This window comes from Pristiophorus japonicus, chromosome 5, assembly GCF_044704955.1.
Source record: "Pristiophorus japonicus isolate sPriJap1 chromosome 5, sPriJap1.hap1, whole genome shotgun sequence".
Lineage (NCBI taxonomy): Eukaryota > Metazoa > Chordata > Chondrichthyes > Pristiophoridae > Pristiophorus > Pristiophorus japonicus.
The window spans coordinates 278,674,106-278,697,270 of NC_091981.1; positions in this window are offsets into that span (position 1 = coordinate 278,674,106).

The window sequence follows — 23,165 nt, forward strand, 5'->3', positions numbered from 1 at the left end:
GCTTCACAGCAGTGTCATAAGATGAAACAGATAAATTTGACACCGGGCCACAGAAGAAGATATTACGGCAGATTTCCAAAACCTTAGTGAAAGAGGTAGGTTTGAAGGAGTGTCTTAAAGGAGAAAAGAGAGCTAGAGAGGCGGAGAGAACATAAGAAATAGGAGCAGGATTAGGCTATTTGGCCCCTTGAGCCTGCTCCGCTATTCAATAAGATCATGGCTGATCTGATCATAGACTTATCTCCACTTCCCTGCCCGCTCCCCATAACCCTTTACTCCCTTATCGCTCAAAAATCTGTCCATCTCCACCTTAAATATATTCAATGACCCAGCCTCTCTGGGGCAGAGAATTCCATAGATTTACAACCCTCTGAGAGAAGAAATTTCTCCTCATCTCAGTTTTAAATGGGCGGCCCCTTATTCTAAGACTTTGTGCCCTAGTTTTAGTTTCCCCTATGTGTGGAAATATCCTCTCTGCATCCACCTTGTCGAGACCCCTCATTATCTTATGACTTGCAATAATCACCTCTCATTCTTCTGAACTCCAATGAGTATAGGCCCAACCTACTCAAACTATCTTCATAAGTCTGCAGCATTTCCAACATTGCAATAGCAACTACACTTCAAAAGTGTTTCATTGGCTGCATAGCGCTTTGGAACGTCCTGAGGATGTGAAAGGCGCTCTAGAAATGCAAGACTTTTTTTCTATTGAGTCCTTTATCGAAATATTCACGATTTCCTGCTCCGTCGTGAAGCTGAACATCCCATTGACTAATAATCATAGCACATTTCTTCATTCACTCTCTGCTCACAATAAACATGCTTTAAAAGCAAATTATGGCAATTTTATCACATTTTTTCTTTCAATGCTGAAATGTGACTTGATTGTCAAGCGGCCTTCATTTCCCACAGGTTGTCAGAATAAACCCCGTTGGATTGTATGGGATAAACAATAAATCCTTCAGGATTTGACAATGTCCAATAAGATTTAAAGGTCAATTGACGAGTCTTTTGCCATTTTGCAGGTAAAGAAAAATTGCTTCAGTAGTATTTAAGATGCCCTTTTTCATAATCATTGCGATGGGACCGAATCGATGAAAAGATTTTTTTTTGGAATTATTATTAATAAAGGTGACCCGTTTCCTGTTGTGCGTTGGTGACTTTAAATGACCTGAACACTTCCTTGCCGCGAGTGAGTGGGAATAAGAGATTAACGGGTCAGATTAACCTTGTGGGTCCCATTAAGATTAACCGCATGGGTACCGATGGCAGGTGACCAGAAAATCCCCAAGCGGGCAAAACAGTCAATTTATGGTTACAGCAATTTGGGTGGAATGGGAACAGGAAAAAAAAATTGGACAATACTTAGAATAAAACAGTTGGGGTGGGGGGGAGGAATTGCCATTCTATCAGCTGTCGTGTTCTGAATTATCATGCACAGAAAAAAAATCTCAGCTACATTGCTTGACCTTTAACAAGCCTCTCCAGGGCTGACTGTAAATCCTGGAAGCTTTTGGGAGGATAAGATAGGGGCATATCGAGCAATGTACAGGAGAAATAAATTACTATCATCAGTTGTTTAAAGGGATTTCATACATCTGATTTTGCAGGTCATAGTTGCCAGTTTTATTCCCCTTCCCTTGGCCACCTGATCGCTGTTGAACATCAGAAATGTTTTCTATTTTCTCGGAAGGACTTCGAGAAGTTCTTGCCCGAAGGAAAGATTTACACTCATGCAGCACTTTACCGCCTCAGGAACATCCAATGAATGACTTTGTAGTCTTACGTGGTCAAGTGCCACAGCCATTTTGCACCAAGCGAGATTCCACAAGCAACATTGGGATGAATCTGTTTTGGGTTATATTGGTTGAGGGCAAAATGTTGGCTAGGATAACAAGAGAACTCCCCTGTTCTTGGTGTCAGCAGTGGCTCAGTGGGTAGCACACTCCCCTCCGAGGCAGAAAGGCAGATGGGTTTGAGTCCCACTCCAGGGACTTGAGCACAAAATGCAGGCTGACACTCCAGTCCAGTGCAGTACTGAGGGAACGCCGCACTGTCGGAGGTGCCATCTTTCAGATGAAATATTAAACCAAAGTCCCGTCTGCTCTCTCAGGTGGATGTGAACGATCCCATGGCACTATTTGATCAGGTCAATATTTATCCCTCAACCAACACTTAAAAACAGATTATCTGGTCATTATCACATGGCTGTTTGTGGGAGCTTGCTGTGCGTAAATTGGCTGCTGTATTTCCTGCATTACAACAGTGTCTACACTCCAAAAGTACTTCATTGGTTGTAAAGCGTCTTGAAAGGCGTGAGTATTTTTTATTATTTCGGCCTCAGTGCAGACAAGGGTGAAAGTCATCAATCTGTTCCCTGCTAAATGCACTAGAGGAAACAAAATGAAGCACATTTAAGCCAATTCACCTTAATACTCGACAATATGCGTGTTGTGTGATACCGTTAATTTATCACCCCAAATTGCTCCCACCTCGGGTGGCAGCCCAGAATTTCCCTTTGGTGTTATGTAGCTCAAAATGCTCTCTGAAAACACAACCCGAGTTTGGAAGGACAACGGCTATATTTACACTGCTGGGCGTTTATCGCCATTCATTTGGACACAGGATGAATCTGTCAGCCCTTATTTACCGATATGGTACCGATGACATTGTTAACTCGTTCATTGCCAAAGGCACCGTTTGGCATCGTTCCGTCGGCAGAGGCCAGTACCAGAATGGCAGCAGATGGTGTTATTAGTGACTGCAGCTGCGGATAAAATGGGCATTGGGTTATATCACAATGGTAAGTGCACGGCAGATAGGTTCGGCAGAGATCTCCCTGCTGTGCGGCTACTGCAGCTTTATTTTAACATTACACGTTGCAGGGAACAATGACAAAGTGGAATTCCAAATGAGAGATGAACCAATTTGATGTTGTACTGTAACGTATTGCCGCTGTAAAAGGGGAGAATACTCTTTCTAAATCCCAAGTGAGTCCTTGGCTATTCTGTTTTTCTTAATAAATCCACCCCATACTTCTGACATATGTGACCCTACACTTGAGAGCTGGTGCACTCCTCTGTTTTCCCTTCCATTATCGCAGGCTATTTATCTTCTGTTCCTTTCTAATAAAGCCCCAGTGGTTCTATGTTTAGCAGTGAGTCCATCAATTTAATACTATGCATTATTATTCGTTGTGCTTTGAAATCGATACACAAAACTCCACAAATGCATAGCCAACTCCGCTCATTGGAGCATTACAGAGTAAGTCCCACACTAACCTGCTCTTAAAGCCCTATTTCCTCACCATCTCAGTCAACTCTTTGACAATGGTTAAGTAGAAACTCTGGCCATCATTTCCTTCGTTATAAGCCAGTAAGAGTGCACAGCTTGCAACAATACAAAGAGGCACAATCTCTCCATAGTGTAGTGTTGTTTCAGTGTGGTTTTTGTTATGTATGTAAACATTGCAACTGTGTAAGACTTGCCACCAGAGGGCGCAACTGTTGGAGGCCCAAGGGTCACCTGCACACCTCGTGCAAGGAAGTATAAAAGGTTGTCTGCCATGTAACTTAGGCACTCTGGAGTTGTATTAAAGAGACTAAGGTTACATCAGTTTTAGCTCACAGTACTCAGTCTTGTGGAGTTCTTCCATACCTAACAGTTTTTTTTAAATGTTGCGAGCAACACCATTAACAACAACAACAACTTGAATTTATATAACACCTTTAACAGAATAAAATGTCCCAACGTGCTCCACAGGAGTATAGAATCATAGAATGGTTACAGTACAGAAGGACGCCATTCGGCTCTCTGCACTTCAGCTAATCCCACTCCCCAGTCCTTGCCCCATAGCCCTGCAAATTTTTTCCTTCAGGTACTTATCCAAATCCCTTTTGATAGCCACAATTGAATCTGCCCCCACCACTCAGCCTGAGTATTATAACACCAAAAAAATATTGGACACCGAGCCACAAAAGGAGATATTAGGTCAGGTGACCAAAAGCTTGTCAAAGAGGTAGGTTTTAAGGAGTAGCTTGAAGGAGGAAAGAGAGGTAGAGAGACGGAGAGGTTTAGGCAGGGAATTCCAGAGCTTCGAGCCTAGGCAACAGAAGACACGGCCACCAATGGCTGGGCGATTACAATCAGGGATGCTCAAGAGGGCAGAATTGGGGGAGTGTAGATATCTCGGGGTGGGCGTTGTGGGGGCATGGTTGTGGGGCTGGAGGAGATTATAGAGATAGCGAGGTGCGAAGGCCATGGAGGGATTGGAAAAAGCCAGTTTCAAGACACAGCTTGCATCGATACAAAGAGGCACTATCTCTCCATTGTTATAAACGATGTAGTATTGTTTCAGTGTTGTGTTTTTAAAACCTTGTGAGCAACACTAGTAAATACCCATCCTGAGAGCGTTAAAAGTCGATCACATAGCGTGGAGCTGGAGTCACATGTAGGCCAGAAGCAGGTAGAGGTGGCCTCATGTCAGGCTGTAGATGACCAGATTATTTGAATCCATTCCATAGCTTGCTACGAGTGGGAATTGAACCATAGTTCTCTCTAAGGTTGACAAAGCCAGTATTATAACCACCAGACTATTGTACCCAAATCCAATGTAGTGAAGGTCTCATCTGAAATATGGCACCTCAGGCAGTGCAGCACTCCCTCACTCACTGGGAGCATCAGCCCACATTATGCTGAAGTCTCTGGAGTGGGCCTTGAACCCACAACCTTCTAACTCAAAGGCAAGAATGCTACCACTGAGTTAACTCTGACTTTAAATACCCTTTAATTTTACTCGCTGAACGATTTTCTGTTGTCCTTCAGTGTTGTGTGTGAATTTTCCTTTAAACAATGAATGTTGATGCCCTTGTGGGGCAAAGTTGTTTGGTGGAGTTTTTAACGTGTGACTGAAGGGGCTGAATTGATATCAATAGAATAGTCAATAATTCAGGATGTTTCGGCCTTGGATCATTCAACTGTGGTTTATCTTATGTATTTGTCTATGAGGTGTAAGAGGTAGGCCTTTTAGGACTGAGATGAGGATAAACTTCTTCACTCAGAGAGTTTGTTAACCTGTGGAATTCCCTACTGCAGAGAGTTGTTGATACCAGTTCATTGGATATATTCAAGAGGGAGTTAGATATGGCCCTTACGGCTAAAGGGATCAAGGGGTATGGAGAGAAAGCAGGAGAGGGGAACTGAGGTGAATGATCAGCCATGGCCTACTCCTGCACCTATTTTTTATGTTTCTGTGTGGGCGTCGCTGGCAAGCCCAGCATTTAGTGCCCATCCCTAATTGCCCTACAGAAGGTGGTGGTGAACCGCCTTATACAAATGAGTGACTTGCTAGGCCATTGGATAGGGTGCAGAGAAGATTTACAAGAATTATACCAGAAATGTGTGGGTATACATAACAGGAAAGATTGAACAGGCCGGGTCTCTTTTTACTTGATAGAGTGGATACAGAGAGAGAGAGCGGTAGAAATTCACCTCCGCCCAAAACGGGGCACACCGACCGTGTTTGAACTGTTCTGGCCATCGCAATGGACGCAGCGGCCTATCCGACGAAATTCAGCCCTTCGTGGCTCGTTATCCAGCGGGGCGGAAGTGGTTTCATCGTGGGGGCAGAAGTGGTTTCATCGTGGGGGCGGAAGTGGTGGCGGAGTGCAGTTGGCCGTCACTGGCAAAGTGGAAGTGGGGGCGGTACGGAGTGTCTGTCACTGGCGGAGTGGAAATGGGGGCGGGGACGTGTGTCTGTCACTGGCGGAGTGGAAGTGGGGGAGGTACGGAGTGTCTGTCACTGGCGGAGTGGAAGTGGGGGCGGTACAGAGTGTCTGTCACTGGCGGAGTGGAAGTGGGGGAGGTACGGAGTGTCTGTCACTGGCGGAGTGGAAGTGGGGGAGGTACGGAGTGTCTGTCACTAGCGGGACGGAAGTGGGGGGCGGTACGGAGTGTCTGTCACTGGCGGAGTGGAAGTGGGGGGCGGTACGGAGTGTCTGTCACTAGCGGGACGGAAGTGGGGGGCGGTACGGAGTGTCTGTCACTGGCGGAGTGGAAGTGGGGGGCGGTACGGAGTGTCTGTCACTAGCGGGACGGAAGTGGGGGGCGGTACGGAGTGTCTGTCACTGGCGGAGTGGAAGTGGGGGCGGTACGGAGTGTCTGTCACTGGCGGAGTGGAAGTGGGGGAGGTATGGAGTGTCTGTCACTGGCGGAGTGGAAGTGGGGGAGGTACGGAGTGTCTGTCACTAGCGGGACGGAAGTGGAGGCGGTACGGAGTGTCTGTCACTGGCGGAGTGGAAGTGGGGGGCAATACGGAGTGTCTGTCACTGGTGGAGTGGAAGTGGGGGGCAGTACGGAGTGTCTGTCACTGGTGGAGTGGAAGTGGGGGGCAGTACGGAGTGTCTGTCACTGGTGGAGTGGAAATGGGGGGCAGTACGGAGTGTCTGTCACTGGCGGAGTGGAAGTGGGGGGCAGTACGGAGTGTCTGTCACTGGTGGAGTGGAAATGGGGGAGGTACGGAGTGTCTGTCACTGGCGGAGTGCAAGTGGGGGGCGGTACGGAGTGTCTGTCACTAGCGGGACAGAAGTGGGGGGCGGTACGGAGTGTCTGTCACTGGCGGAGTGGAAGTGGGGGGCGGTACGGAGTGTCTGTCACTGGCGGAGTGGAAGTGGGGGAGGTACGGAGTGTCTGTCACTAGCGGAGTGGAAGTGGGGAGGTATGGAGCGTCTGTCACTAGCGGAGTGGAAGTGGGGGAGGTATGGAGTGTCTGTCACTGGCGGAGTGGAAGTGGGGGGCGGTACGGAGTGTCTGTCACTGGCGGAGTGGAAGTGGGGGCGGGGAGGAGTGTCTGTCACTAGCGGAGTGGAAGTGGGGGCGGTACGGAGTGTCTGTCACTAGCGGGACGGAAGTGGGGGCGGGGAGGAGTGTCTGTCACTGGCGGAGTGGAAGTGGGGGCGGGGAGGAGTGTCTGTCACTAGCGGAGTGGAAGTGGGGGGAGGTACGGAGCGTCTGTCACTAGCGGGACAGAAGTGGGGGAGGTACGGAGTGTCTGTCACTGGCGGAGTGGAAGTGGGGGCGGTACGGAGTGTCTGTCACTAGCGGGACGGAAGTGGGGGCGGGGAGGAGTGTCTGTCACTGGCGGAGTGGAAGTGGGGGCGGGGAGGAGTGTCTGTCACTAGCGGAGTGGAAGTGGGGGCGGGGAGGAGTGTCTGTCACTAGCGGAGTGGAAGTGGGGGCGGTACGGAGTGTCTGTCACTGGCGGAGTGGAAGTGGGGGAGGTACGGAGCGTCTGTCACTGGCGGAGTGGAAGTGGGGGAGGTACGGAGTGTCTGTCACTGGCGGAGTGGAAGTGGGGGAGGTACGGAGCGTCTGTCACTGGCGGAGTGGAAGTGGGGGGAGGTACGGAGCGTCTGTCACTAGCGGGACAGAAGTGGGGGGAGGTACGGAGTGTCTGTCACTGGCGGAGTGGAAGTGGGGGCGGTACGGAGCGTCTGTCACTGGCGGAGTGGAAGTGGGGGAGGTACGGAGTGTCTGTCACTGGCGGAGTGGAAGTGGGGGCGGTACGGAGCGTCTGTCACTGGCGGAGTGGAAGTGGGGGCGGTACGGAGTGTCTGTCACTAGCGGGACGGAAGTGGAGGCGGGGAGGAGTGTCTGTCACTGGCAGAGTGGAAGTGGGGGTGGTACGGAGTGTCTGTCACTAGCGGGACGGAAGTGGGGGCGGTACGGAGTGTCTGTCACTGGCGGAGTGGAAGTGGGGGGAGGTACGGAGTGTCTGTCACTGGCGGAGTGGAAGCGGGGGCGGAACAGAGCTGTCAGTCATCAACACCGGCGCGTCACAACCTCTCCCCCCTTCAATTAAAGGGGGAAGCTGCCGCGAACTCTGCATTCATTTTAGTTCAGTCCACTGGGCCACCAGGGAGGGTTTCGGCCCGGTCAGTGGCCTGGCACACAAGAGGGGGTGCTAGGATGCCTGTTGGCAGCCCAGTCGAACCCGTGGGCATAATTGTCGGCCTGTCTTATGTTGTTATATTGTTATGTAAGGGATACTTGATAGAGGGCTATGAACCACATCTATGGCAGAGGGATGGGAACCTATGCAGTGAGACAGGGCGAAGTAATATGGAGTCAGAAACAGATGGTAGAAAGGTAAAATGCAATAATGGAAGGCCGAGTAAACAAAGGCAGGAAACAAAAAGGGCCACACTACATCATAATTCTAAAAGGACAAAGGGTGTTAAAAAAACAAGCCTGAAGGCTTTGTGTCTTCATGCAAGGAGTATCCGTAATAAGGTGGATGAATTAACTGTGCAAATAGATGTTAACAGATATGATGTGATTGGGATTACAGAGACGTGGCTCCAGGATGATCAGGGCTTGGAACTCAACATCCAGGGTATTCAACATTCAGGAAGGATAGAATAAAAGGAAAAGGAGGTGGGGTAGCATTGCTGGTTAAAGAGGAGATTAATACAATAGTTAGGAAGGACATTAGCTTGGGTGATGTGGAATCTATATGGGTAGAGCTGCAGAGCACCAAAGGGCAAAAAATGTTAGTGGGAGTTGTGTACAGACCTCCAAACAGTAGTAGTGATTTTGGGGAGGGCATCAAACAGGAAATTAGGGGTGCATGCAATAAAGGTGCAGCAGTTATTATGGGTGACTTTAACATGCACATAGATTGGGCTAACCAAACTGGAAGCAATACGGTGGAGGAGGATTTCCTGGACTGCATAAGGGATGGTTTTCTAGATCAATATGTCGAGGAACCAACTACGGGGGAGGCCATCTTAGACTGGATGTTGTGTAATGAGAGAGGATTAATTAGCAATCTCATTGTGCGAGGCCCCTTGGGGACCATAATACGGTGGAATTCTACATTAGGATGGAGAATGAAACAGTTAATTCAGAGACCATGGTCCAGAACTTAAAGAGGGGTAACTTTGAAGGTATGAGGCGTGAATTGGCTAGGATAGATTGGCAAATGATACTTAAGGGGTTGACTGTGGATGGGCAATGGCAGACATTTAGAGACCGCATGGATGAACTACAACAATTGTACATCCCTCTCCGGCGTAAAAATAAAAAAGGGAAGGTGGCTCAACCGTGGCTATCAAGGGAAATCAGGGATAGTATTAAAGCCAAGGAAGTGGCATACAAATTGGCCAGAAATAGCAGCGAACCCGGGGACTGGGAGAAATTTAGAACTCAGCAGAGGAGGACAAAGGGTTTGATTAGGGCAGGGAAAATGGAGTACGAGAGAAAGCTTGCAGGGAACATCTACAGGCTCTCCCCCACTCTACCACAGGGGCAAAGCCACCTGAGGCACTACGTATCTGAGACCAGGAAGGCCCCAGGTTCAAGTCCCTTATCTCAGCTGGGATAATGGTAGGGATACTACAATTGGCCTCAGTACCACTGGGATAGCAAGGAGAAAATCGGGCCAGCGTTTCTGCACCTGGTGACTTATCTGGCTGGAATTGCATGTGTGTGGACGTTGTGGCGGAGGGGGGGGGGGAGTTGGACAGGCGTGATGACTCTTGTGGTAGAATAGCCTGCCAACACTCACTTTCCCAGCTTGCATGGCAGAGATGGAATAAGAGTTTGCAGAATTTGCGTGGGATCAGGGTTAAAAAAAAACTGCCCTCTCGGATAGTGATGTGAGTTTAAGCTAATAAAGTCAGTTGGGTGGGATGCAGAGAGCATACAGGGGGAAAGGATGAATAGAAAGTGAGGAGGCAAAGCAATCAAAAGGGGGGGAGTATGGAGGGTTGAAGCTTCGGACAGATAGCAGAGAGAATAAGGAGAGTGAAGGAAAGAATAATAAAAATAGAAGGAAAATTGGGCACTGAGCAATGTGAATGGATCAGGGTTTATGCGGGAATACATAAAATATCAGAAATATAGCCGCTAATTAGAATGGAGGGACTTGATGTTCCAGCCTTGACAGCGGTGTTGCTGCAGCCGGGAGTGAGACTAGGATTGAAATATTTCTGGCTATAAAATATTATGGGGCGATAGAGAAAAGAAAAAAAAGGGAGGAGTAGCCTTGTTAATTAAAGCTGTGATCACAACCACGGAAAGGAGAGATTTTATTGACGGGGGTGCTCAGCAGGGGTCTGCTGGAGTTAAGTAATAATATGGGAATCTGTTACCACATTGGGAGGACGTTATAACCCTGTGAATACTGGGGCAGTAATGGAAGATGGGATTTGCAGCAGTAACAGAGTCATAATACCGGGCAGTTTAGTGGGAATTTTCAGTAAAAAAGACTGATAACGCCTTTCACAACCTCAGCACCTCCCAAAGCGCTTTACAGCCATTGATGTACTTTTAATATAAAAACAGAAAATGCTAGCAATCTCAGCGGGTCAGGCAGTATCTGTGGTGAGGAAGTAGAGTTAACGTTTCGGGTCGATGACCCTTCGTCAGAACTGGAGCGTGTTCAGAAAGAACAGATTCTTAACAAGCTCTGAAAGGGGGAGGGGAAGAAAGAGCAAAAGGGAAGGTCTGTGATAGGGTGGAAGACAGGAGAGATTAGAGAGACAAAAGGGATGATGGGCCAATTTCAAATGGTAATGCCAGGAGTTAGAAAAACATTAGTTAAGATAGGGTGTGAATGGTGGGACAATGACAAGCTGCCATTAAAGACAAGGAGAGAACAAGAAAGAAAGAAACAAGCTCTGAGGGGGGCGGGGGGCACGGGGGGAGGGAGGGGAAAGAGAACCAAAGATTGGCAGTAGTTACGCTCTGAAATTGTTGAACTCGATGTTGAGTCCAGAAGGCTGTAAAGTGCCTAAACGAAAGATAAGGTGCTGTTCCTCGAGCTTGCGTTGAGCTTCGTTGGAACAGTGTAGGAGACCAATCTACGTTTGGTCTCCCCAACGTAGAGGAGACCACATCGTGAGCAGCGAATACAGTATACTAAATTGAAATAAGTACAAGTAAATCACTGGTTCACCTGGAAGGAGTATTTGGGGCCCTGGATAGTGAAGGGAGGAGGTAAAAGGGCAGGTCTTGCATCTCCTGCGCTTCCACGGAAAGGTGCCGTGGAAAGGGGAGGGGGTGCTGGGGGTGACTGCGGAATGGACCAGGGTGTCGCGTTAACTCTGTTTCCTCTCCACAGATGCTGCCTGACCTGCTGAGATTTCCAGCATTTTCAGTTTTTATTCCAGATTCCAGCATCCGCAGCAATTTTGTTTTGATGTACTTTTAAAGTTTTCACTCTTGTAATGTTGGAAACACAGCAAGCTCCCACAAACAGCAATGTGACAATGAACAGGCAATATGTATTTAATGATGTTGATTGAGGGATAACTATTGGCCCAGGACACCGGGGATAACTTCCCTGCTTGTCTTCAAAATAGTGCCATGGGATCTTTTACATCCACCTGAGAGAGCATACGGGGCCTCGGTTTAACGTCTCATCCGAAAGACGGCACCTCCGACAGTGCCTCAGCATATGTATCTGTGCTCAAGTCTCTGGAGTTGGACTTGACCCACAACCTTCTGATTCAGAGGTAAGGGCGCCAACAACTGAGCCACGGCTGACACACAAAGCTACGAGAAATATACAAAGTATTGAAAGGAAGCAAAAAGTAAGATCAAGGTCAAGAGGGAATATGAAGAAAGACTGGCAGCCAACATAAAGGGGAATAGCAAGACTTTGTTAAGTGAGTGGGAAGTAAAAAGATTGTTGAAGAAGGGGTGGGAAGACTTAGAGATGAAGGAGGTTATCTTGTAGTTGAAAGTGAGGGAATGGTACAGCTTGTGCGATAAGTATTTTGCCTCAGTTATTATAGAGATGGAATAAAGTGGGACTGTAGGAGTTCCTGAGCGGCTTATGGAAGAGACACTACTGGAGATAGTGGGCCCAAGTTTCCCCAGGAGTTGCTCCGTTTTTTTTTTGGAGTAACTGGATTTTTTTGGAGTATCTTAAAAGTCGCAATTCTGCCTATTTAATTTGCTCCAGTGTAAGTGAGTTAATTAGGATTCTTTTAGTTTAGTTTAGTTTTGTTCAAAAGGGGGCATTACCAGCCACCTACGTCTGTTTTGGCCATTTAAGCCAGTTTGGCCAGCTAATAGTTGCTCCAAACTAACTTAGGCCAGCGTATGTGGCCACTTGTGTCCGCACAGAGAGATAAAAAATCAGCGCAGGTAGCCAGAGATAGGGGGGCGGGGGAAGGGAAGCACTGAGGAACTTGCAAAGCACTAAACACCTTCACAACAACATTCATGAAGCATAAAAACTATCAATAATAATTAAAAAGTAAATAAATAAAACATAAAACTTAAAGTCCTACCTTCATACTGGACCGGGGAAGTCAGCGGGCCGGGAGGCCACTCAGCCGGGGATAGGGACGGGAGAACTCACCCAGGAGAACGAACCTGCAGGCAGGCAGGAGAGAGAACTCACAGAATGCACCGGCAGGAGAACGCACGGGCATGCCCTTCAGCCAGGGCTAGGGGCGGCGAGCCGGCAGGACCAGCTGGGAGGGAGAGGAGCTACTGCGCATGCGCGCAGACTCCACTGCGCATGCGGACAGCTGCCAGCACTGTTTTCGGCCTGTACTGCTTTTTGCCATGCTATGCCAAGCCCTAGGATGGTTCCCGGAGTGGGGAGAATACGGAGCTAGATTTTCGGCTCATTATCACGTTTTTGGAGTAGAAAGTCGGCGCACTACAGGTAAGTGTGCTGGAAAAAGGGGTTGGGGAAACTTGTGGCCTATGAAACTATCAAAAAAGTTAACATGACTGAAAGTAAAAATAAGTCACTGTGGCCTAGATGGTAGGCATCAAGGGATAATGAAGGTGATTGGGATGGGGGGGATAGGGGAGGAATTATTCATAGTTTTGCAAAACAATCTTTAGAAATGGGAGTTGTCTATAATGTGGCAAATGGTGCTGAAAAAAAGAGGAAGGGGATAAGCCCACAATTAGAGGCTCGTTAATCTGAGTTTGGCTGTGTGTAGATGTCTAAGAGCTGTTGTCCAATATTGTTCAAGCATCCTTACCTGCCCAGAGCACAGACTGGAAAATTACAGGTGTGCTCCCCGTCCTTTTTGGTCATTAATTTTAATGAGCAGCAAATCATGCCGATGGCTCCACACCTGGAGCACACGGTGGCAAATTGACCTCTCAAGGGTTCCATAATGCAGGAGGGAATTGGCGAGCACTCAGAAAGGCATAGGCTAATCAGAGACAGTCAGCTTGGATTGATAAGGGCAGGTCATGCTTAAATAATTTCAATGAATTGTTTCAGGAAATTACAGAATGTATTGGTGAAGGAAATGCAGTGATGTTATCTATGTGGAAGACATTTGATAAGGTACCACACACGTGACTTGCTATGAACATGCTACAGGTTCAACCTCCCTTATCTGGAACCCTCTGGACCTGGCCTGTTCTGGATAAAGGATTTTGCCGGATGAGGGGTGGTCACATTAAATTGGATGGTAGAGGTACTGAGCAAGGGGATATCGGGACTGACTGACTTGGAGCTGGGAGTGTGGCAGAGGGATCATGGGGAGGTGGGTGGGGGGAGGTTATGGATCGTGGGGTCAGGCCATTGATTGCGGGAGTCGGCAGCGAGAAAGGACTTCAATTTGTTCATGTCGGAGTTCTGCGCATGCGCCACCCGGTGGCCGGGATTGGTTCTGGACGAGGGTTGGTTCTGGATAAGGGAGTTCTGGATAAGGGAGGTTCAAATTAACAACAACAACTTGCATCTATATAGCGCCTTTAGTGGAGCAAAACATCCCAAGGCGCTTCACAGGAGCGTTAACAAACAAAATTTGACACTGTGTCACATAAGGAGATATTAGGACAGATGACCAAAAGCCTGGTCAAAGAGGTAGGCTTTAAGGAGTGCCTTAGAGGAGAGAGAGAGGTAGAGAGGTGGAGAGGTTTAGGGAGTGAATTCCGGAGCTTAGGGTCGAGCAGCTGAAGGCACGGGCGCCGATGGTGGAGCGGTGAAAATCGTGAATGCCACAAGATGTCAGAATTGGAGTACTGCAGAGATCTCGGGGACAGGGGGGCGGGGGGGGGGGTGCGGGTGGAGGGGTGGTTGTATAACTGGAAATGTAGCTGCATGACTAGAGGAATGGCTAGGACACAGAAAGTAAAGAGTGGGGTAGATTGGCAGGATATAGTTAGCTGTGGATTATGGGAACCTTTGTTGGGACATAGTTTGAAATAGTTTGGACATAGACAGGAGAAGAATGATATTGAAGCGTGCCGATGATACGACATTAGGAAGCATATAAACTGTGAAGAAGAATTCAGGAGGACATACGCAGTAGAAAGACAGGTTCAATGCGGAGACAATTTGGGAAAAATAAAAGGAAAGGAAGTATAAGCTAAATTGGAAGATTCTGAACAGAGGGGAGGAGCAGAGCGATCTATGGGATACAGTTATGTAGATCCTACAAGGTGGGAGTGCAGCTGGAATCCTAAAATGGTTACAGCACAGAAGGAGGCCACTCGGCCCATCGAGCCCGTGCCCACTTTCTGCAAGAGCACCTCAGCTAGTCCCACTCACCCACCCTTTCCCCGTGGCCCTACAACTTTTTTTCCTTCAGGTACTTATCCAACTCCCTTTTGAAAGCCATGATTGAGTCTGCCTCCACCACCCTTTCAGGCCGTGCATTCCAGATCCTAACCACTGGCTGCGTAAAAAAGTTATTCCTCATGTCGCTTTTGGTTCTTTTGCCAATCACCTTAAATCTGTGACCTCTGGTTCTCGACCCTTCTACTAACGGTTAACAGTTTCTCTCTATCTACTCTATCTAGTCCCCTCATGATTTTGAACACCTCTATCAAATCTCCTCGCAACCTCCTGGTTGAGGTTAAGGAGAACAACTTCAGCTTCTTCAGTCTATCCACGTAACTGAAGTCTCTCATCCCTGGAACCATTCTCACAAATCTTTTCTGCACCCTCTCTAAGGCCTTCACATCCTTTATTTTGTTTTGGGGGGGGGGGGCACCGCACTTTAGGAAGGATGTGATTATAAAAGACTATAAAAAATCAAATGGGTTTTATGAAAGCAGGGAAGTGAGGCTAATTTTGTATATGGCATTGGTGAGGTGACATTTGGAGCTTGAATACAGTTCTGAGCACCCCACTATAGGAAGAGTTTCACAGCTATAGAAAGAGTACAGTAAGGAGTCACTGGAATGATATTGGGAATGGGAGGCTATAGTCATTAAAAATGGCTTGGAAAATTAAGGTTTTTTTCACTGGAATTTGTATTAAGGAGAATCTAATAGAATATGTCAAGGTTATGAAAGATTTTGAGAGGGAAAAATATTGAACGATTTTTTTCTGCTGGTTGGGATCTCGGTAACAAAGGGACCACAAATTGAGGATCATTGGTTGAAGAGTGGAGTGGGAAGTTATAAGGTTCTCACACACAGAATGTAAAGTGGCTATTAAGGCAGAAACCAATAGCGTTCTGCCAGGACCACTTGGCTCCTGATGTCATTAAAGCCATGCTTCAGATGTGGTTGCTACAGCTGAATGCCAGAGAGAGGTGAGAATGTTTGCCCTGCACAGGTAGCATCCAACTGAATTTGACACCAAGATGTCCTGGCAAAACCAAAATCAGTTGGGTCAAAGGGAAAAACTCGCCAATGGTTGGAGCCGTTCCTGACGCAAATGAAGATGGTTGTGGCTGTTGGATGCTCATCGTCACAGCCCTAGAACATCGCTGCAGATGTTCTTCAGAGAAGTGTCCTCAGCCCTTCCACCATCAGCCGACCAGGTCAGGCGTGGGACTGCTCAGTAACATTTCCACAGTATGCAGCTCCATTCACAACTCCTGCGATAATGGAGCAGCCCATGCCAGCCTACAACAGGACCTGGAGAACATGCAGGCTTGGGCTAGCAAGGGACAATCATCTACCCTTGATCTTCAACAGCACCACCATTGCTGAGTCCACCATTGTCAACATTCTTAATCAGCCATATCAACAGTGTGGCTACAAGAGCAGGACAGAGATTTGTGGAGGGGGGGGGACGACAACATTCGGTAATGCCCCGTTTGGGGGGGGGGGGGGTAACCGAGGCGAGGCGGACCTTTCTACGCCTCGGCCGCGAAATTGGTGTTACCGCCCCCGAGAGGAAGTAGAGCGCACGCAATGTCGGAGGCTTCACTTTCTCTCGGGGGTGGGACCGGGGCGGTAAGCGCACGAATTTCCCAGCGTTACGCGGGGCGCCACGTCGCGCTGGTGGGAGCACAGGGCCCTCCCCTTCTGTTAAAGGGGAGAGCATGCTGCGAGCTCTGCAGTGGGGCGAGGGGCCACCACTTCTCCACCGGGCTGCGGGGCGAAAATGGGTCGCCGCGCACGGCGGTGACATCATCATCATCGGCAGCGCAGGGGCCCGGGGCACTACCGGTTTGCATCTCCTCTAACTCCCGTGGAATTCACGCTCACGAGCGAGAAATCCTTTGCGCCCCATTAACGGGAGACGTAAACAGTGCGAATTTCTCCCCCTGGGTACCCTGTGACAAGTGGCTCACGCTCCTGATCCCTCACAACGCCTCCACCATCTACATGGCTCAAGTCAGGAGCATGATCGAATGCTTAGCCTCGCCTGGCCATTTCTGGTGGGGCTCGGCGCTATATCGTCCGGAAGGGGCAAGCCGGTATGCAATGCCCCTGGTTGAGTCCCGACTCGCGTTGCGCGCCCTGCTGGGACCGGCTGTGAAAACGGGCGGTCTGATCTATACCGGCTGCTGTGAGGTAAGCAATGAGGTAAGTAAGTGTGATTGTTTTTTCTTTTCTTTTTTTCTGCGATTTATGTTGCGGTGGTGTGAGTTACTTATGGGGAATGTTTATGGTGGGTTGTTCTCCGGCTGTTTAACTCGGGATTTTCCCATGCTCAGCCGGCCTAGTGCCCTATGAGAAGTGTGCAATGCCTCCCTTAGCACCCTGCCCCACACTCAGGGCCCAGCTGCCCAATTTTGCTGACTGAGGCGCAAACAATTCCAGGGCGCAAACTTTACCGCCCTGCCACCATTACTGCCGAAAATCCAGCCTACAGTGTGTTTATCGCAAAATCGCTCCACTCAATCAGCGGACATGCAGTTGAATATTTAGCCTACATTTTACAGTGGAGTCTCAACCTGAACACACCATGATCATCATCATAGGCAGTCCCTCGAAATCGAGGAAGACTCGCTTCCACTCTAACAGTGAGTTCTCAGGTGACTGAACAGTCCAATACGGGAATTACAGTCTCTGTCACAGGTGGGACAGACAGTGGTTGAAGGAAAGGGTGGGTGGGACTGGTTTGCCGCACGCTCCTTCCGCTGCCTGCGCTTGGTATCTGCATGCTCTCGGCAACGAGACTCGAGGTGCTCAGCGCCCTCCCGGATGCTCTTCCTCCACTTAGGGCGGTCTTTGGCCAGGGACTCCCAGGTGTCAGTGGGGATGTTGCACTTCATCAGGGAGTCTTTGAGGGTGTCCTTGCAACGTTTCCTCTGCCCACCTGGGGCTCGCTTGCCGTGTAGGAGTTCTGAGTAGAGTGTTTGCTTTGGGACACACCGTGAATGGAACAAGTTGCGGCAAACGTGAGCTAAGCCCGTACCACAGTTGGCCGTGGGTTTGGCCTGAACTGGCTGCGCAGAGCAAGCGAGTAGAAACCCTCTATCACCCATACTGAGGGCGGAGCAAATGGAGCAGCAGATCACAAAAGAATAGTATGCAGGTACACCAGTGATCAGGAAGGCCAATGGAATCTTGGTCTTTATTGCAAAGGGGATGGAGTATAAGAGCAGAGAAGTCTTGTTACAGTTGTACAGGGCCACACCTGGAATACTGTGTGCAGTTTTGAGTTCCATATTTACGAAAGGTTATACTTTCTTTGGAGGCAGTTCAGAGAACATTCACTAGATTGATTCCGGAGCTGAGGGGGTTGACTTATGAGGAAAGGTTGAGTAGGTTGGGCCTCTACTCATTGGAATTCAGAAGAATGAGAGGTGATCTTATCGAAACATATAAGTTTCTGAGAGGGCTTGACAAGGTGGATGCAGAGAGGATGTTTCCACTGATGGGGAAGTCTAGAACTAGAGGGCATGATCTTAGGATAAGGGGCCGCCCATTTAGAACTGAAATGAGGAGAAATTTCTTCTCTCAGAGGATTGTGAATCTGTGGAATTCGCTGCCTCAGAGAGCTGTGGAAGCTGGGACATTAAATAAATTTAAGACAGAAATAGATAGTTTCTTAAACAATAAGGGGATAAGGGGTTATGGAGTGTGGGCAGGGAAGTGGAACTGAGTCCATGATCAGATCAGCCATGATCTTATTGAATGGCGGAGCAGGCTTGAGGGGCCTTATGGCCTACTCCTGCTCCTATTTCTTATGTTCTTATCATCAGTACAAACTTGTTTCCTAATCTTTCCCTCGATTGATTGGCGTTTGATGAGTGTGAACAGGTTGCAAACCCAAGCGCAGTAAAACCAGAGGACTGAGTGGGCCCACCTCAGATCAATGCGGGCGTGATCAAAGTGTACTGAACTTGGGAGCCAGATTCAAAGGGCTCACACTGGTATTAGATTTAAATCCCTTTCCAGGCTGGGGTTGATGCCTGAGCCTGGGGTCAATGATGGAATGCGCTCTGTCAGAACAAGAGGAGCTGCTCTGTCTCTTGACATCTATCCCGTGGCTAATTGTGGGTCTCAAGTAAGGCAGCTCCCCTTGGCCTCTCAACGGGATATTTCCACAGCTGCAATTGTTATTCTTCTGCACACGCTCACATCACCGATGCTGCGCCATTTTTTTTTTTATTTTTAAAAGAGCTCTTTTAACCCATTTGCCAGGCACGTGAACTTTGCTGTGAGTCACAGGTCGTGACCCTCCCTGCTCAGGAGGCGAATTTGAACCAAATGTTGGCAGGGCGTGAATTATGCACAGAATCCATCACACTTTATGTGGCCAAACTGAGGTCAGATTTGGCCAGATATTAGGCCTGGCCTGCCCAGTGCTATCAATTAAAATAGAAAGGACGTGGTTAAAAAAGCTAAGTTTGACCCTCGTTCATTCTTCACTTATTTACGACTGCATGGTTCGGATTTGCTACGCCATTTACCAGAAATTGGAGCCCAGATAGTTAAATGCTCAGCCTTGCGCCTTAGGGAGCCCTATTAAATGTGGATTTGGCTCCGATTTCTGGGTTAACTTATCTACCAATCTCTACAAAGACATTAATTAAAAGCTGAATTTGTTCCCTTTTTTCCCCCCCAAGTGCAAATTAGGCTAAAGTTGCCGTTCGTTTTATTCCTGCGGTTTGCTCTGCTGCTCCGAGACTTTTCTTGAGGGGGGCCCCCCGCAAGTGTCCTCATCAAAGGAAGAGTTTCGATTTCATGCATGGCCGTCACACACACACAGAGCCTGCAATCCCGACCCAATCCCTTCACATGCTTCCCGAGGAAACCCGTTGCTGCGATACGGCACAGAATTCCCGAAGAGGAGGTGATTGTGCTCCAGCCTGAAAAGTAAAAGGAATGAAAAGAATGAAAGATAAAAAAGAGTCTGTCACGGGGACAATGACAGACAGAGCCCGCCACAAGATGATGATTCTGCCTTCATTTCCACTCCGCTATCTCGCTGTCACTTCGTGTCTGTGACCTTACTTTCGAATTATACGGGATATTGAGCCTGAGCCCCAGTGCTTCACAATTCAGCTAAAGCAAAGAAGAGATTGAAATGATGTCTTTGTTTAGGGGTAACCGTTTGGAAACCCCACATTCAAGGTTTCAGTCTGAATCTGGCGCACATGTCTCCTTTAATAATAAAGCCCGTGCAGATCAAAGGGGTATTCCCTGTCCCTTCCTGAGCCTTGAAGTTTTAGCTGAAATATTTAACAGAAATGCTGGTACATATTTCTCTCTGTCTCATGCTATAAATATGTCCATCCCCTTCATTGGCCTTCTGTTACCTGTTTAAGTTTCTTCCCGTGCTAATGAGGCCAAAATTGGTGAAGGTCCCCGCTCGCCCATAACCTGCCCAAAGGATCGCCAATGGCCACCGAGCTGCCTGGTGATACTTTGGGCGGCATATTCATGAAGGAAGTCCCGCGAAGGTCGGCAGGCGGCAAATGAGCGACTTATGCCGCCAATCTCTGCGGCAGCCGGCGGGAACTCCTAACCTCGGCGGCAAAGGCGCTGGGCGCCCAAGTGCCGCCAAGATTAGGAGTCGGGCCCACGGAGGGTCGAAGAGCTGAAAAGAAAAAACATTAAAAAAAAACCATCTGAAGATCTTCAAGGGGACCCCCATCCCTGTAAGAAATAAATTACAAAAAGCTCACTAACTTTTTTGCTCAGTATCTTCTGACTTACCGTCGGGGACAGACCAGCCTCCAGCCAGCGGTCCATCCCCGTTCTGCCGCCCGCATGAATATCGCATCTCGGCGGGCGGGAGCGCAGCTGCAGCCGTCCGCTGACGTCAGCGGGCACTTCCCGGCGGCTCCCCCCTCCCGCCCGCTCCAGGTCACGTCGGAAGTGGCACTGGGTGGTTCGAGCAGAGGACTGTCGGCGGCAGTGGGCGGTAAGGCCATCAATTTTGGCCCCAATGTCTTTACAGCTGATTCTTCCAAATCATTCCGATTGATTTTGGATTGATAAAACTGTTCCACAATTTATAACTGGCTGCCTATCTTGAAAGAAAAAAAGAACATGCATAAATACAGCGACCTTGAGACGTCCCAAACCGCTTTACAGTACTTTTGAAGTACTTTTGACTTGTAGTTACTGTTGTATTGTGGGAAACGCGACAGCTAATTTGCGCACAGCAAGCTCCCACACAAACAGAGATGTGATAAATGACCAGCTAATCTGGGGCCGAAATTGCCCACCGCCGGAAACGAGGTGCATCTACTGTTTTCGATGTGTTCTGGCTGCCCCATGCATGGCGGTCTAACCGTCGAAATTCAGCACTTCGGGGATTCTTTTCCAGCGGGGATGAAGTGACCTCGTCATGGAGGGCGGAAGTGGGGGTGGGGCTGAGTGGCTGTCAATAGTGGGGCGGAGTGGGGGCGGAGCAGAAGTGGGGGCGGGGTGGAGTAACCAAGGGCTGTCAGTCATCAGCACCGCTCTGATGATGTCATCGCGCTGGCACGTCACAATGTCCCTCCCCTTCAGTTAAAGAGGAGGACTGCTGCGAACTCTGCAGCCACTTTAGTGGCAAACACTGGACCACCAGAGAGGGTTTCGACCCGACCAATGGCCTGGTACCCAAGAGGGGGGGTGGTGCCAGGCTGCCTGTTGGCGGCCCGACTAAACCCGCAGCCATAACTGTCGGATCGACCTGGCAGTCGGCCGACACAAAGAAATAACATGGCATCCGCGGCAGTGTGCCTTCCCCTTTAAAGGCGGCTGGGCCACCATTCACAGAGAATGTACTGACAGCAAAAGCTGTCGGGGGCACCGACCTGCGGCGGGACCACTCCCGTGAGGCATTATCGGGAAAGGGGCAATTTCGCGAGGGGAAGTTTCGCGAGAGGGTCCCCGCTAGTCAGTAAGGGGTCAGCGCGTGCACGCCACGGCGGGAAAACAGGTGGAGCGGTCCCCGACACTGCTCCGCTCCTGAGGTAGGGCAATTTACAAAATGGCAACCCCTCCACGGAGAGTCGGTGGCCATTCTCCGCCGCCCCATGACCCAGTACTTTCAGGCGGCCAGAGGTCTTATTGGAAGGGGCAATTTCGGCCTCTGTTTTTTAGTGACGTTGACTGAGGGATAAATATCACCGGGGATAACTCCCCTGCTCTTCTTCGAAATAGTGCCATGGAATCTTTTACATCCACGCGAGGAGTCAGATGGGGCCCTCGATTTAACATCTCATCCGAAAGATGGCACCTCCGACAGTGCAGTACTCCCTCAGCACTGCACTGGAGTGTCAGCCTAGAATTTGTGCTCAGGTCTCTTGAGAGTGACTTGAACCTTCAACCTTCTGACTCAGAGGCAGGAGTGCTACCCACTGAGCCGCAGCTGACACCAAGGTAAACAAGTTGACTTAAATATTTGATGAAAGAAATAAAACAGACTTCATATTATTTTCAGTAACCCTTTCTCCCAAACCCAGAACACAGTGTAATAGAGACACTCCATTACTGAGGGATAGGGGGAAGAGAATTTAAGGAAGGATATACTTGCATTGGAGGCTGTTCAGAGAAGGTTCACGAGGTTGATTCCGGAGATGAAGGAGTTGACTTGTGAAGAAAGGTTGAGTAGGTTGGGCCTCTACTCATTGGAGTTCAGAAGAATGAGAGGTGATCTTATCGAAACATAAGATAATGAGGGGGCTCGACAAGGTGGATGCAGAGAGGATATTTCCACTCATAGGGGAAACTAAAACTAGGGGAGATGGTCTTAGAATAAGAGGCCGCCCATTTAAAACTGAAATGAGGTGGAATTTCTTCTGTCAGAGGGTTGTAAATCTGTATAATTCTCTGCCCCAGAGAGCTGTGGAGGTTGGGTCATTGAGATAGACAGATTTTTGAGCGATAAGCGAGTAAAGGGCTATGGGGAGCGGGCAGGGAAGTGGAGCTGAGTCCAAGATCAGATCAGCCATGATCTTATTAAATGGCTCGAGGGGCCAAATGGCCTACTCCTGATCCTATTTCTTATGTTTTTAGAAGAAGACAGGGCCATCAGATAACTTTGTTTTCTCAGGTTTAATAGATATTGATGCTCGATGACCAGGATGTTTGCCACTTTGCAATATCTATTTACTGTGGACTATCCGCTACCTAAACACAAACATCTAAACACAATGTGGAAAAGTCCTTCGATATTTTAGCGTTGTCCTATTTGTAGAATAAAATCCCGTGTTGCAGTTGATTGAATAGTGGACTATAAATGGTATGCTTCTCTGTGTATGGCACATAATAGGAGGGAGCAGCAGAGGACTGGAGGGGGTAAACCTCAACTCTAGGAGCTCAGTGACCTGGAGGAGTGAATGTTGGGGCTCATTGGTGCGCAGATGGTGGGCACGGTGGCCAGCAGAGACATCGACCCCACTGGGGGCAACAACGGTATCTTTATCCCCTCTCCTTTTCGCTTCCCACTTACCCGTCAAACCAGAAGGCTTTATCACTTTCTGTCTCCTGATACTGTCTTCCTTCCTTACTCCATTCCTGCCCCCCTGCCCTCACCTCAAACGCGAGTC